Consider the following 16,554-nt stretch of genomic DNA (forward strand, 5'->3'; position numbering starts at 1 on the left):
TAGCCAAAAACAAGGGTCACGGAGTCTACAATTGGTGATCCTAAAGAAGCTAAGTAAGAAGGTGAACCAAAGGAAAAACATATAGTTGTCCTCTTGGCTATGGGAAGTAGACAAAATTGCCAGGGAGAAAATTGAGATCTTGGGGGTGGGGTGGGATGGGGTTAAGGGGAGATGGGGAGAGAAAAGGGAGAAGGGGAGGATGGGGGGAACTTGGGGAAAAAGGAGGATTGAGATAAAGATGGTTAGATAGGGGAGCACGGAAGCACAATTCTTAGTTAAGGGAGCCACCTTAGATTTGGCAAGAGACTTGAACCTAGAGTGGCTCCCAGATGCCCAAGCCGAGGTCCCCAGTTAGTTCCTTGGGCAGCTGAGGATAGGGAACCGGAAATGACCCTAGCCTAGAGCAATACTGACGAATATCTTGCATATCATCATAGAACCTTCATCTCGCGATGGATGGAGATAGAGACAGAGACCCACACTGGAGCACTGGACTGAGCTCCCAAGGTCCCAATGAGGAGCAGAAGGAGGGAGAACATGAGCAAAGAAGTCGGGACCACGAGGGGTGCACCCACCCACTGAGACAGTGGAGCTGATCAATTGGGAGCTCACAAAGGCCAGCTGGACTGTGACTGAAAAAGCATGGGATAAAACTGGACTCTCTGAGCGTGGCGAACAATGAGGGCTGATGAGAACCCAAGGACAATGGCACGGGGTTTTGAACCTACGTAATGTGCTGGCTTTGTGGGAGCCTAGCCAGTTTGGATGTTCACCTTCCTAGATATGGACGGAGAGGGGAGGACCTAGGACTTACCACAGGGCAGGGAACCCTGATTGCTCTTTGGACTGGAGAGGGAGGGGGAGAGGAGTGGGGGGGAGGGGAGAAGGGTGGGAGGAGGGGGAGAAGGGTGGGAGGAGGGGGAGGGAAATGGGGGGCTGGGAGGAAGTGGAAACTTGTTTTTTTTTTTCTCCTTTTCTCAATAAAAAATGAAAAAAAAAGATTTAATAAAATTGAGAACTGAGCTAACCACACAGTGACCCTGAGCCTTATGGGCTGTCTGAATACCTTCTATGAGGCTAGTTCAGCAATGCAGCAGAAGTTTGAACTTCATCAAAATTATTTTCAGTTAAGGTAAAAGCAGAAATATTCTGCAGCTATTTTTGTCCTAGACAACTTCATTGTGTTAAGGGGATTGTATTTTGCCACAGAAATGTCATCCTAAAAACACATGGTTCCTTTGCAGTGCCAAATACAACCATGATATTACAAGATGTTTATGATAAAAGTATCACCAATTTAGGTGAATCCACAAATTCATGTAAATATTTATGTAGAGGTAACACTATAAGATATTTTAAGAATTTCCTATGCAGACACGACTTATGACAAAACTTACAGAATGTTTAACTTTTAACTGAAATATTATTTTTGATTAAAACTACATTATCCTAAAGGTTTTTAAAGGCCTGAATAACGTTTAATTTAAATCTTAGATCTATGATTGATAAGAAAATATAGTTTGTCCTAAAACTACTATATTATTATAAAAAACAAAAAAAATACTGGAGAAAGTATGTTACAAATTTATTGATTGGTGAACCCTACAATGTTTTCTGCAGAGTAAAATGAAAATGCTATAGTTTTGATAAAGTGGTCTTTAAAAATAATAACTCAGGACCACGAGGGGTGCACCCACACACTAAGACAATGGGGATGTTCTATTGGGATCTCACCAAGGCCCAAGATGATGGAGGGGGACTTGATCGGGGGAGGGGGAGGGAAATGGGAAGCGGTTGTGGGGACGAGGCAGAAATCCTTAATAAATAAATAAATTAAAAAAATAAAATAAAATAAAATAAAATACAAGAAAAAAAAGATAAAAAAATAATAACATCTCTAAAAGTGAGACATTTTAAATAACGAGGTGAATTTTTAAAATTATTGTCCATTAATAGATAAAAGTAATTAGTTTCACCATCCCTAACTGCTTGTGAAAAGTGTATCCATGTGATCTAAAGGAATTAAAACAAATCCATGCACGTTTATATATCTTTTGAAAGAGACAGTATCTTACCACCCAAGCCCCAAGTGTTATATTTTATAGTAAACACAAGTTTTGATGTTCATGTTTTCTTTCCATTCAAAATAGTGTTGTAAGGTGGTTGTTTGTTTTTTCCCGCTACACAGAACCGAAATAATCACACAGAAACTGTATTAATTAAATCACTTATTGGCCTATTATCTCTAACTTCTTTTTGGCTAGCTTTTACACCTTAATTTAACCCATCTCCTTTAATCTGTGCCTCACTTCGAGGTCGTGGCCTATCAGCAAGGATCTGGCATCTGTCTTCCGGGGAGCTTCATGCTTCTCTTGATTCTGCCTCCTTTTTTCCAGCATTCAGTTTATTTTCCCCAGCCTAGCTAAGTGAGCCCTATCAATAGGCTAAGATAGTTTCTTTATTCAACAACGGTATGCACAGCATACAGAGGGGAATCACACATCAAAGTAGTATTTCTTAGGCTCATATGTTTGATTATTTCTTGCCCTGTTGGTGGAACTATTTGGGAAGGATTAGAAATGATCTTGTTGGAGGAGGTGTGTCCCTGGGGGCAGGATTTGAGGTTTCAAAACCCCCTACTATTTTCAGTTAGCCTTTTCTCCCTCTGCTATCTGCTGTCGAATAATGCTGTGAGCTCCATGCCTGCCTGCCTTCTTCCATTCTCTCTGGCAGGATGGTAATGAATTTGACCACATAAACTATGTTTCCTAATAAACTTTATTCTCCATGTTTCATTGCTTATGTTATCTTAAAACAACAATTGAATAGCAACTGACATTGTTAAGTCCCATATGCTCACACTCTCGCATACATTCCATGGCACACAGGGATGTGAAAGGACAGCTTGCAGGAGCTGCTCTCTATTTCTGTCCCATGTGTCCTGCTGAGTCGTCTAATTGTCCCTTTTTACATGCTTAGGTAACAAAAATAATTTTATATTGTTTTGGGTTTTGGTTTCGATAAGGACCTCTTTTACCCAAGCAAGAATCAGGTTTTTTTCTGGACCCTTGAAATCTGTTCTTCCTGCCTCCACTACTAAATTTTGGATTATAGGTTTATGTGATAAGAAATTTAAATGCATATGTTAGTAAAAGTCACATGTATACCACTATTTATTTTCATGAAAAGTCTAGTATACATTATATACCATACCCATAAGCATACACACATGCAATTAATAAAAATTTACTGTAGGAAGCATAACTATTAAAGAATTTACATGATGATAAATTTGAATGACATTTTCTTCATGAAAATGCTAAGGGGCATCTTGGTTTTTTTCTAGGTTCTGGCTATTACAAATAATGCTGCTATGAACATAGTTCAACAGATATCCTTGTAGTATGATAGGCATCTTTTGGATATATACCCAAGAGTGGTATTGCAGGGTCCTGAAGTAGGTTGATTCCCTGAACCCAGATAAGACCCTGAGCATTAGAGGAGAGGGTATTCGAACTGGCCTTGCCATATAATCAGATTGATGAGTATCTCAAATATCACCATAAAACCTTCATCCAGCAACTTAAAGAAACAGAGGCAGAGTCCCATAGTAGAGCACAGGACTGAGTTCTGTGAAGTTCAGTTGAAGAGTGGGAGGAATGAGAATATAAGCAAACAGATCAAGACCATGTTGGGGATACCCAAAGATAATAGGTTTGCAAAAAGTCAGTACAAGCACTAAGGAAAAATCCTGGTGCCACTAGTTTGGACTAGGAAGGAACAAACATAGGTTTATGGATACCTTGCTCAGCCTAGATATAGTAGGGAGGGCCTTGGAGGTTTCCCAAAGCAATGTGCCTTACCATCTCTGAGGAGTGGAAGAGTGGTGGCTTAGAGATTAGGTGGAAGGCATGGGACGAGGGAAGGGAGTGGAAAACGAGACTGGTATGTTAAATGAAAAAAGATAGTGTGTTTTTTTTTTTTAAAAAAGAAATTTTTTAAAAAAGAAAAGCTAAAGTTAAGCTTATTTTTTTTTCTTTAGAGTTAACAACTGCTTCTCAAAGTTCCCTGAAACATTAATAATAAATAATTTATTTGAGTTCAGAGAGTTCACTTTAATTTTTAGGTTTATAACTCATCAAATGTCATTTGAAACCCCACTCCTGGTGTGTCTGGATTTCAGTAAAGGGTGGCAGAACTGAGAACATCATAGGAAACCCCACATCAAGGCAAATCTCTGGTATACAAAATCAAAATCACAACTTATGAACTTGTTTTTGATACTCTAACATTGAACACCTCACTCCACTCTATATTCTGGTCCGAGTCAGAAACTTTTAACTTTTAGGCCAAATAATGGGTGAGTCTATTGTTTCAATACATAATACCAGGATATCACAGCCATTAAAATACTGTTTTCACTGCCTTTACAAAAGACACCTCCTCCTACAGGAGACAATCAATAATATAGACTAGTAGTAAATCATTTAGAGAAGAGTGAAAACTTAGAGTCTGATTGCTGCTCCTCACTCCACCTCTATACCTGGTTTAAAGAAAACATAGGAATGCATTTGATTTAAAGAAGGCATAGGAATGCATTTGAAGGGTTGGAGAGATGGCTCAGAGGTTAAGAGCACTGGCTGCTCTTCCAGAGGTCCTGAGTTCAATTCACAGCAAACACATGGTGGCTCACAGACATCTGTAATGAGGTCTGGTGCCCTATTCTGGCAGGCAGGCATATATGAAGGCAGAATGTTGTATACAAAATAAATACATTTTTTTAAAAAAGGAATGCATTTGAAAAAGTTTTCTTACTTTAAGAACTTTTTGTTGAGCCATATAATTTTTTTATTGTTTGAGAACATGTGTATCTAACCTGTGTGTGTGTGTGTGTGTGTGTGTGTTTTGTGTGTGTGTGTGTGTAAAAGTATGTGAAAATAGAGGACAACTTATATGTGAGTCCTGTGTGTCAAACTCAGGACACCTTGCAGCAAGTGTCTTTACTGAGCCATCACCTACCCATAATCCTTTTAAATAGAATAATATAGTATGATAATAAATAAGATAAATAGTAAATAAATAAACACATTTCTGAGTAGTTGTCTTGTGTTAGAAACTTGTAATTTTTAACAAAATGTTGACTAACTTAATATTTAGAGTATGGAAACTAGGATTCAAAATGTTTAAATAACTTTTCAAAAGTCATTAGTTAGTGTTTCAACTTGAGAGCATCACATTCCTTTTGAGCTAAACTGTTCTATGCAACATTTTGTTTATTGTCTTTTTGTCTACCATTGTCTTAGCCTTCATAAGGCAGAATTGGTGACGTGATTCCCAGACCCTTCACCATTTCTACTGATGGAGTTATGCCAGGTTCAGAAGCCTCACTTATTTCTGTCATTAAAAGAAGAAATATCAATGTGCAACATCTTACTGAAATCTCCAAACTCTCAAAATGGGTCACGGTTTTAGATACATGTGAAATATAAAAATGTGTCCAAAGGTACAGCTGGCTTTTTTTTATACATTCCTCTATTTATATGGTAAAAACTTTACAGCATTATTTTGGACAAATCTTTATAACAGAGAAGAAAGAGAGGAGTAATTCTCAAAAAAATTTTAGTGTAATACAAACAACAAGCATTCATAATACTCAGAAAAATAATATGATCATTGGACAGGAGAGAACACGAAAGATTTGTGTTGACTCCTTTAACTTATATCACAAAGTAAATCTACTTTTTAAATGTACAATAATAAAGAAAAAAATAGTCTTGAATAATACATTTTTCTTGAAAAAGGGGTCATAATTTGTGTGATTTAAAAATGCATTTTATTTACAAAATTTTGTATTTCTCACACCACTGTTTATTTGACAAGAATTTTGAAATATAGAATCAATAAATAAAGACAATCAATAAAATTTATATCAGAAACTAAAATATTTAAAACTTATCACCTTCTATAAATTTTGTCTCATTTTTGACTCTAGTATCACTCAGGACTTTTGTGTCCTTAAACTGTCATGTGTGGGAGCTTGGTCTTTAGTTTGGCTCTTCTGGGAGGCGATGGACCTAGTCATCAATGACAGACATACTGGAGAGATTGATCCTGGGAGACTCATGTATGGTGTATACTCATATGGGTGGGCTGTTATCAACACAGGCAGAGCATATTTTTTTCTGGTCTCTGATTTTTTGTCCGAATACTTGATCCTTCTATGCTTGTTCTTGCCACAGAGTTCTCAGAAGATATGAACAAAGGCATCACTGAACGCTTGAACCTCCAGAACATTTAGCTAAATAAAATTCCTTTCTTCAACAAGTATTCACTTTAGGTCTTAATCTTGCAGCAATATAAATATAATGAGACAAGCCTGTGGGTATTCAAATTTTAAAAATATAGGATTACTTTTTTATGTTATACTTTACCAATTTTTTTACAAATCATAATTTCCTCACACAAATTATATTTTCTTTGCATATCCTGTTTTTATTTCCTTTCAAATTCTATTTTTTGCCAACAATTATAGGCATGCTAATTATCTCCATTTTATGTTTTATTATAACAATGATTAAATGTCAGCTAAATTACTTTGCAAATATATGTGAAAACAGTATTAAGGAAGTGGACAAACTAGGTTCAAGGCCAGGAAATATCTTAATTCTTTATCTCTATTATATTATCCTGGAGAGAATTAGTCATAATTTGAAATGACTATTCAATAGTAATTAAGTCAAGTTTCCTTAATAAACTGAAATACCTGATTGCCACAAAGGAAATGGTGACTGAGTTTCTTGCTCTGCGAATATTTGTTGACATTAGAAATACCAGACTATAAAAGTTAGTTGTGGGAGATGAACCTCTGCTTCCTACTTGCCCTTTAAACTTTCGTTGTTGAACTTCTTCAGAGTTTCAGTATAGCCAGTTGACATACCCTAGTAATTCTTCAACTGAATTGGTTTTGTTCTCTCTTTACAGCAAACTTCATGGGAAAATTTTAATATAATATATCTTTCCTCATTTTTTTAGTATTGCTTGAAACCTAAAGTTGTGGCAAAAATTTGAAATAATTATGGTAGGTAGTATTATGTAAGGGCAATACATAATAACTAGTCATAGAAGAAAAATAATAAAGAGGAATTGAATACATATCATCTGTCTCTTGATGGGACAATCAGTTGGTCTAAAAGCTCACCCTTTTCTTTCACTTAAAAAAGAAATAAAATAAAACACAGGGTCTGGGCCAGAAGCTCAAATTCAGAGTGGGCACTAAATTTTCATCAATCTCTGGGTTCAGTCCCAGAAAAATAGAGTTTTATAACAAGTAAAAGCAGAAGAAAATAAGAAAATTGTTTAGAAATTAGAATTGTGTTCACAGCCTATTTTCTTATGATTAGACAGGCCCTCAGGTGTAAAAATAAAAGAAATAAATTATAAATAATCAGTTTTATGATGAAGAGCATTAAAACCAATAACCAGTAGTAATTCTATAAATGCAAGGTATGCGTGAACAATCACGCACAATGAAAGAATATAATTTGGATTTTTCTTTTCAATGTAAACTTCAAATTCTAACTATTCCATTAAATTTGCAAATCTAGTGTTACATTAACTTTTATTCAAGTTAATTCTTGTCTCTTTTTCCATTTATATTTTAAAAAGCTGTTAATCTGGAAATTCTATCCTTATTAAGCCAATTCCTACCACCACCAAATTACTCCTTTGAATTGGATTATTTGCCATACTGTAGTTTATTTTCTCTAAGTATTTGGCAAACATTATCTGGACCCAATGAGCACATTGATCATTTCAATGTTGATTAAAACCCATGTAATAACTTTCAAAGAAAAAACATGGTTAAGCTTGCAAAGTGTATATAGTGCATTAATCTAGGACATCATGTGGAGAGAAGACATTGATGGCTAATTTAGCGCTAGGCTTAGTTACCAATTTTCTAAAATATTCTCAGACTGATGTTACAAATATAGTAATAATTTCCTGGTAGAAGACTCAAGCTTAAGGAATCATTAGAGTTAAGGGTGCCATTCTGAAAGGGTTCAAAAGGGATCCCAAAGAAGGGTTTAAATGTATTTTGGTATACAGCTACAATACATTTAACAAGTAACACAGATCAGGGGCGGAGAGAAGCAGTCACACGCAGCTAAGATGTTATTCTGTAGGCCAAGGACATAATTCTGTCTAACTCTTGAGATTGTTTCTTTTCTTAAAACTGTCACCTTGCTTTTTGGCTAAGCACACACTAGTTGTCATATAAATGTATTTGATGCTTCTTTTCTCACTGTTCAAGATGGACTTGGTTAAAAACAAACTGAGAGTTCACCTGTTCATTTTTCTGCCACACATTAAGACAGAAATTTCATCTTCTGTTTCACCTTCTAAAGAATGAAGTTACTTAAGTTAACTATAATCTGGAAGCTTCTGGATATATTTTGACAGTGACAAGGCTATAAAGAAGCCACATTCTTTCTTTCACTTGGGAGACAGTCATAATGGGGTATCTGACAACATGTACTGTCACTTACAGCCCCAAATATTAAGAAAGATTTCTTGAAGGCTGTTTAAGCAGAACCTCCCTTGGCGGCCCTGATGCCCAGTGGGGATTGATTCTAGGGCTCAGGAGTCACAATTCTCTGGCTTCAGACAGCTTTGGTGACCTCTTCAAAGTCCTCACAGGGATTAGGCTGTCACATTTTGTCAGGTAGGCTAAGCTTTTAGAGCTTCATCCTGTGCAAAGTTTTAAGGTGTTCTCATTACTGTAGAATTTCTTCTTTTATATCCTCTCTGTTTAATTTCCATTTCTTCCATATTAGAATATTTCCCACACTCAGAACTCTTGCTATTTTTAAGTCCCTCTTCTCTCTGCTTGAGTCTTAAAGCAATGCCATTCCTCATACCATCAACGCAGCTAGAATATTTCTGTCCTATATTGACTAAAACCTTCATGTCATCCCTTCGAAATCTTCCTTGTAATTGAAGCTTAACTCAAATGTTATCTTTAAAAACTCTGTTAAGAACCGAGTAAATGGCTCAGAAAGCCTTTCATGACAATGCACTCTTATTATCCTAGAGCTCTGGGGGAGGAAGGTAGAGACATGGTTCAGGTTTGCTAACAAATAGCCTACCTAAAAAAAAAAAAAAAAAAAAAAAAAAAAGCAAGTCCAAGTCTCACTGAGAGTGTGACTTGAGGGACTAAGGCAGAAAATAATTGAGAAGTATAGTAGGCCTCTTAATGTGCACATGTGCACATACATGTGGACAAACACACATACATGTACACACACATATTCATACGCATAAACACAGATCTATTAGGAGCCTGCAACAAAACATAGTTGTAGAATATATGACATTATATCGATATTTTCAAGTGTAATAAGTGAAAGAGGCAATATAACATTATAGCTAAATTGGTGTTCAAGTTGTACTTGACAGGGCCCAGAACAAAATGTGTCCTTCAAAGGCATATCCTCAAAATTCAACTTCTACAAATCCTGACACAGTTTTCATAACTTCCCTATAGTCCATTCAAGAGCGATTCCCCAAATCCATCAAAATCTAGAATTATTAGATCTGACTTTTCACATTCAAACTGTTGTCTGAAATCCCATTTTTAAATATGGTACTAGGGATCAAGCGTTGAATATATAGCACATGGGGAGCATGTTAGCTAATTTTTCCTTTGATCTGTTAAAGTATCTAAGAAAACCAAAGCAGGGAAGGAAGCTTGTATTCCGACTCACTGATTGAGAGTACACTCCATAATAAGGAAGGAATTGGAACAGGAATATGGGAAGCTGGTCACAGTGCAGCCACAATCATGAAGCATACAGAGAGAGCAATGTCCTACACACCATTTTCTTTATTCTGGGTCTCCAGATTTTCACATTCTGGATGGGTGTACATACCTTCCCACTAATAACCACAATATACAACCACAGAATTTAGTCTCCTGAGTGATTCCTAATCTAATGTTGAAATTAAGCTTAACCATTTTATCTACAAGTTTGTGTGTGTGTGTGTGTGTGTTACTGCAATTCGGAATGGAGTCATAACAAATGCTTAGGTACCAATATTACTTGAAAGGATCTAAGTTCTCTCTGCATCACTACTATTATTGGAAATTAAATATTGAATATGTTATTTTGATAAACATAAATGTTTTGCTATGATGTAACACATCTATTTACTTCATTTTGTGTCTTTAGCAACATTGAATCTGTTCCCTTTTATATAGTGTATCGTCACAGACACTTGCTAAGTTAAATAAACTGTGAAGCCAGATCAGTTCCCCTCCCTGCCCACACCTTTTTTGCTGTAAGAATTCAAATTGTCCTTTTTGTTTTGTATACTCCAATATAATTTTATCATAAGTAGCCAATAAAATATTAAAATAAAAGATTACAAACTTTAAAGAATGATGAAATATAATGGTGTGTTTATGCCTTCTCGTTTATAGTATACATGTCTTGCAAAATCTACCATACGATACCATAAATAACGGCACTGAAATTAAGGTGAACCAGAATTTGGAGAGGTAGAAAATTTTCTGTGTATTATCCCAAGGAAAACTGCACTGAATAACTTTTAAAAATAACTTTAAAAAACAGTAAAATATGAAGAATGACAAGCTTAGGTGCACTAGGGACAAATTGTTAATTAATGAACATTGTATATGCTTTAAATTATTTATGAAAATTAATTTCAATAACTTAGTGACTCCTCAATACTTCCAAACTGAGAAAAGTGAACATGAAATTGAATAATACAGTATTTCAGGCATCCTAGAGGAAAAGGAAGTGTAAAAAAGTCATAGGAAGTTCGTGTAACAGGTAGTTATTTCAAGGGCTATGAGTGGGATACAGTGAAGTTTTATTAAGCTGCTTTTTATATAATTTTTACTTAAAAGTACAGTTCTTTATACTCATCATAATCCTGTAACATTGTTTTCTTTTCTATTTAACAAATGATGGGAAAAGGATGTATAGTCAAGGAAACCAAACAAAGGTCAGCAAAGTAAATAAAACCAGAACTTGCATTGCAATCAAACCTACATATCTTTTGAACATCCATGTTTAGCAATAACATAAATTAATTGCTTTGTAAGATATAAGATAAATTCATGAATTTATATATGTATATAGTTTAAATGAAATTATACCACTAGTGATGACAATACTCTCCCCTAAAGCCATATATTCACAAAAACCCCAGTGCTAGTTGTGAAAATCTCCTTTCAGATTGTTAGAAGTATGTTCCAAAAGGTACTCAAAGCAGTATAGACTATTACTGTAAACCTTGGTTGCCTCCAAAAGTTGAGGTCTTATTGCTGAAGACGACCACACTTCAGAAACAACACTTAGAAAAGGCCAATGGAAATACCCTTGAAATCTCCTTCCTAAGAACTAGCTCTTGGAGTACTGAAAGGGGCTGCACAAGCCTACAAGTGAGAAAAGTCAGCAATAGGTTTACCCAGGTATAATGCCTGTGAACATATGACCAATATGACGAGATGTCTCCAATGACCCTTACAGTGACTTAAGGCCCACTCAGTAGGAAAGAATTCATGCCATGTACTGCTTACTCTCCCAGGGCAGGTGTTGTCTGAGGTTTTCTGCCTACCCGGTCCTGTTCTTCCCAGTTCTCACGATCATTAATTCCCAAAAAAGTCACACAGAATTCTACATTAATCATAAAGTGATTGTCCCATTAGCTCAGGCTTCTTATTAACTCTTATATCTTATATTAACCCATTATTCTAGTATATGTTAGCCACATGGATCAGTACCTTTTTCAAGGGGGCAGGTTACATCTTCCTTCTTCTGTGTCTGGGCAGGACTGCAGAGGGAACTTCCCTTTTCCCAGAATTCTTCTGTTCTCATTGACCTGCCTCTATTTCCTGTCTGGTTGTCCTGCCTATACTTCTTGCCTCCATACTGACCAATCAGTGTTTATTTGAAATATAATTGAAAGAATACAATTGTCCCACACCAGGCTGATATGAGTGAAGACCCTAATGGAGAACCTACATCGTCCCTTCTCCAAATTGGTTTGATTTCTAGCTGAATTCTACAGACTTATCTTTCTAAACACAAATCAACTGTATCTCTCACTCTTCATCAAAGGAACTTGTTTCTTGCAACAGACAGAGGTCATTACAGAAAGCCACAACTAGGCAAAATGAAGAGAACAGCCACCACGAGTGCCCAACCTGAGCTGATAGGCATACAATGCAACTCTCATACCTAAGGCCCAGTGAACATCACTGAAAAGGGGAAGGAAAGATTATATGAGACAGAAGATGGGGACATTTTCTGAGTGGCAGTTTCTTCCATACATTACAGTGAAGCACTGCTCATGCTCACCAATATGTTTGCCTAGACAAGATCAGAAAAATAACAATGCTCACTGACATGCCAGTGTGGATGGTGAAAATATAACAAGTCCCAACCACTAGCTGGTTGTGGAGAGAGAAAAAAAAATAGTCTTTTCCAGAAATGAGCCCACTGGTATGTTATCCAACCCCAAAATGTCTGGGTTTAAACAGTTTTGCATATGTGTAGCACTAAAGTCAGAATTTTTTTAATTCTGCACTTAAGAAAATTTAAGGTCATACATCTGTACCCATGTGAGTGTGTGTGTGTGTCTTTGTGTGTTACATTAATAATCAAAGAAAAAGAGTAAGAGCCCATGATTCTAAGAAGTTGAAAAACGTAGAAGGAGTTGAAGGCATGAGAATTGCTCAAAAAGGAATTGATTATTTTTAAAGAAGACTTTGTTTCATAAACATGATTTAAATGAGGCTAGTTTGGAGAAAGTACTGTGTTTGCTCATTCAGTTAATTTAAACTAGCCACTTGTAGCTTCAGTTCAAGTAACAGTGAAATACGACATCAGTAGTAGGCCCTGTGAGGGTAGAAAATACCACCCAAACGGCTCTTTTTCACAAAATGAGGATTTGGGATTAGAAACCTCATAAATTCTACTGCAAACTCTTTTATTGCTTAGATATGTTAAAGGTTATTCTGTTTTGAGACCCTCTTAATAGCTTTAGGTGTTCTTAGCAAGTGGTAATGATTACTGTTTAAGAATGCATTAACTACATGTGCTGAATAATTATCATGGCGTACAGGGAGCCTCTATAACTAGCACTTAGCACACTGCTATGTTTTATTCTAGCATATATTTATGCACTATATTTAAACAATTTACAAGGTGAGAAACATGAAAGATGGAGAAAGGCAGAGGGTAAATGAACAATAGTGCAAGGAGACGATAGGGAAAGGGAGTGAAAGAGGAGGGGTTATAGGATAGGTAGGGGAACGCGGGAAAGTGTGAGAAACAAAAGGGTGAATGGGCCGTAACCTCTTTTCCTTGAAAAAAAAATATAAATTTGTATATATATATATATATATATATATATATATATATATTGTTTGGTGTCCTTTTGTCTGCTTAACTCTTCCTACTAGTTTGACTCTCTTTCTTTAGCCCAGACTATTTAAAACTATGGCAATTCTGCCTCATTTGACAGAGTCCTGGGGTCACAGATAAGAACTTCCAAGACCTTGAAAAAAAAAAAAAAAAAAAAAACCCTTCCCAAGCACCTTTTAAAGGGATCATAGTGTTACATATTCCAGGAAGTAATGAAAGCAGCAGCTGTAATTTCACATCCTAAGAACGCTGTGATTATGTCCCAAAGAGCATTTCTCATCATTGGTCTCTTAGGTGGCAGATTTTACTTTGTACACATTATTAGGTAAGGTAGATTACAAGAAACAGACACCCTCTTTAAGGGTGCTTTGGTGTCCATGATATGACTTACGGAAACTGAAAGGAACCATCTTTTTGTGCAGTAGACTATGTCTACATCTCAGAGCCAGTGGGGCAGTGTCAGGAAACTCAAGCATGTTTTCATGTACTTCAGAATCAGGAATTTTCAGACCCATTTAAATTTCTTTCCAAATACGCTCTCTTTCTATGTTTAAAAATACAACCCTTTAGGAAACTGGTCTTTGTGACATCTTTTAGACCTCCCGGTTTGTAGGGCTCGCTGCTGCCACTTGCCAAGTTAGTGCTCTGACCTCTTTCTCACTTCTCTGGACTCCAGCATCAGTCTAATTTTGAGTCTTTCCCTTTCTATCTACTTCTACTACTATGGCAAATCCCTCAACACTAAGCATCCACATGAGGTGGAGTTTTCATGCCTGCTTATAAAACCTAAAATTAACACTAAAATTCTAGTGAAGATAATTGTATCTTTTTCTGATGACTGAAAACTACTTGAGGCTCTGCAAGTACCCTTGAGTCATCTTCCAATGTATTAACTACTGTTCCTACTATTTGTAATACCTTTTTTTCTCATAAAAGTCAAGTGCAAAAATAAATTAGTGCAGTGAGCTTTCCAGTAACTTAGGCTCCAGATAAATGAAAATGTATTGCAATTGTGTGTATTATAATTGAAGAAAGAATCATTTCCTCAGATATAAGATTAGAGCAAATGACCTCTAACGTCCTCTCTAATTCCATTTCTACGAGTTCTATGATCCACACAAACACAGTTCAGAATGTCCCTCTCCGTTACGGTGATTGCTTTCCAAAAGCCACCTTTGCTCTTCGATCCTCTCCCCTCTATTAAACACCTGGGTTGATAAAGGACTTGAAAGACTGATCCAGTATCTTTATTGATATCATAGTAAATGTGATTTTTAAAAACGCTGTTCAATAATTGAGGACTCTATAATTCCTTAGAGAACATATTAATTCTGAGTAAAGATTCAATTCCACTAACAAATTTCCTATCAAGGTACTCTCTTGGTTGGACTGATAAAATCTTTGGTGATTTATAATATGAAAAAGGTGATTAATTATCTTTTTGCATGCTTTTAATTATTTATGTTGAATGTTAGCACAATTCTAGGACCTCAGATTAGAATATTAAAACAAAATAATATGGATTTTGATGAGGATATATTTTGTTTACTTTTATGAATTCTAAATTCAAAATAAGTAAATGTGGTTTTGGATTAATCTCTAAGGGTTATTTTATGCTCTTTGTTTCGTTTTCACATTTTCTATCACATGTCAGGTGATGTGTGGATTGTTTACTGAAAGCAGAATTGGTACATTTTACCTATCTTCCACTAAACAGTGAACATTGGATCTTTTAACCTGCAGGTAAGTTGATTGGACAAATAAATATTACACAATTGTATATGATTATCAAATTTAATATTTACTCAAAAAGTAAAGGAATAGTATGGGGACAAGTTTCATAGCAATCAATTTTCAGATTAGCTGAAGATTATAAAGAAGCATTATGCAATGAACCTGTAACAAATAACATATTATTTTGGAGATTATGAAAGAAATTAAATTCTTTCTACCCCTTCTACAATAGGCCAAGTGCCTGAGAATTATTTGTAACTATTTTAAAGTTGTTTTTTTACTTAAGGGCTTAAATCTTCATTGCTGCCATGTGCTCCTGGACTTAGCTGAATGACAAGCCTTTCCTGTACTTTACATAAAGCATTTGATACTGTATTGATGACTGGTCACCCTAATGAGCACATCCCAGACTGATGTGCTATATTTAAAATAGTTTATCCTTGTTACATTGTAAACTCTGAAGAATTACATCTACATTAAGCAGATTTTAAACTAAAACACATGCAATTAGTATTTTGTAAGGCACATTTCTTATTCAGTGGTAAAAGACGTTACAATCTACACAAGAACTGCTAGACACAGAAAAACTATTTAATGTCAATAAAAAAATTTTAGATTTAATGTTAACTAGTAGATCCTGTCCATTAATAATGACAGAAAATAATTGATCTCCTAAAGGCATCTCTTCACAGGTCAAGTCCAAAAAACACACTAAGTCGTAAGTATTGAATATAAGGACTAGTAAATGTGATCTTGTAGAAATACCAAAGCTATTTTAAAGGTATTTGTTTATATAAATGATCTTTTACATTGTAACTCAGATATAATACCTATTACCTAGAGAACTAAGGAGATTTCATTCAACAAATGCAATGAATTAAGCATGATACTAACCATTATATTTTTGGATGATACTAATAAAAATTAAATAAAAGAGAAAATACATAACAAGATTTTATCATTATGTTTTCCAATTTTCTAATATTTACTTGAAATAATATTATGATTTTCCATATTGAGGTCACAATTTCACATTCAACTACTTGTCTTCTAAACCTTTAGAATGTCTTATTGGGTTTTTCATCTCAAAGCTACTTAAAAAAAGCATCTTAGTCTAGATTTAAGTTATTTTCTATTTTTTTTTATTGAGAAAAAAAAATTTCCACCTCCGCCCAGCCTCCCACTCCTCCCCCCTCCCCCCACTCCTCTCCTCGTCCTCCCACTCCTTTCCCTCTCCCCCCACTCCTCTCCCCTCCCTCTCAAGTCTGAAGAGCAATCAGGGTTCGCTGCCCTGTGGAAAGTCCAAAGTCCTCCCCCCTCCGTCCTGGTCTAGGAAGGTGAACATCCAAACTGGCTAGGCTCCCAC

The sequence above is a fragment of the Microtus oregoni genome, unplaced genomic scaffold (genome assembly GCF_018167655.1).
Source record: "Microtus oregoni isolate MIOR12 unplaced genomic scaffold, Mior012 000021F_ref0000039, whole genome shotgun sequence".
Lineage (NCBI taxonomy): Eukaryota > Metazoa > Chordata > Mammalia > Rodentia > Cricetidae > Microtus > Microtus oregoni.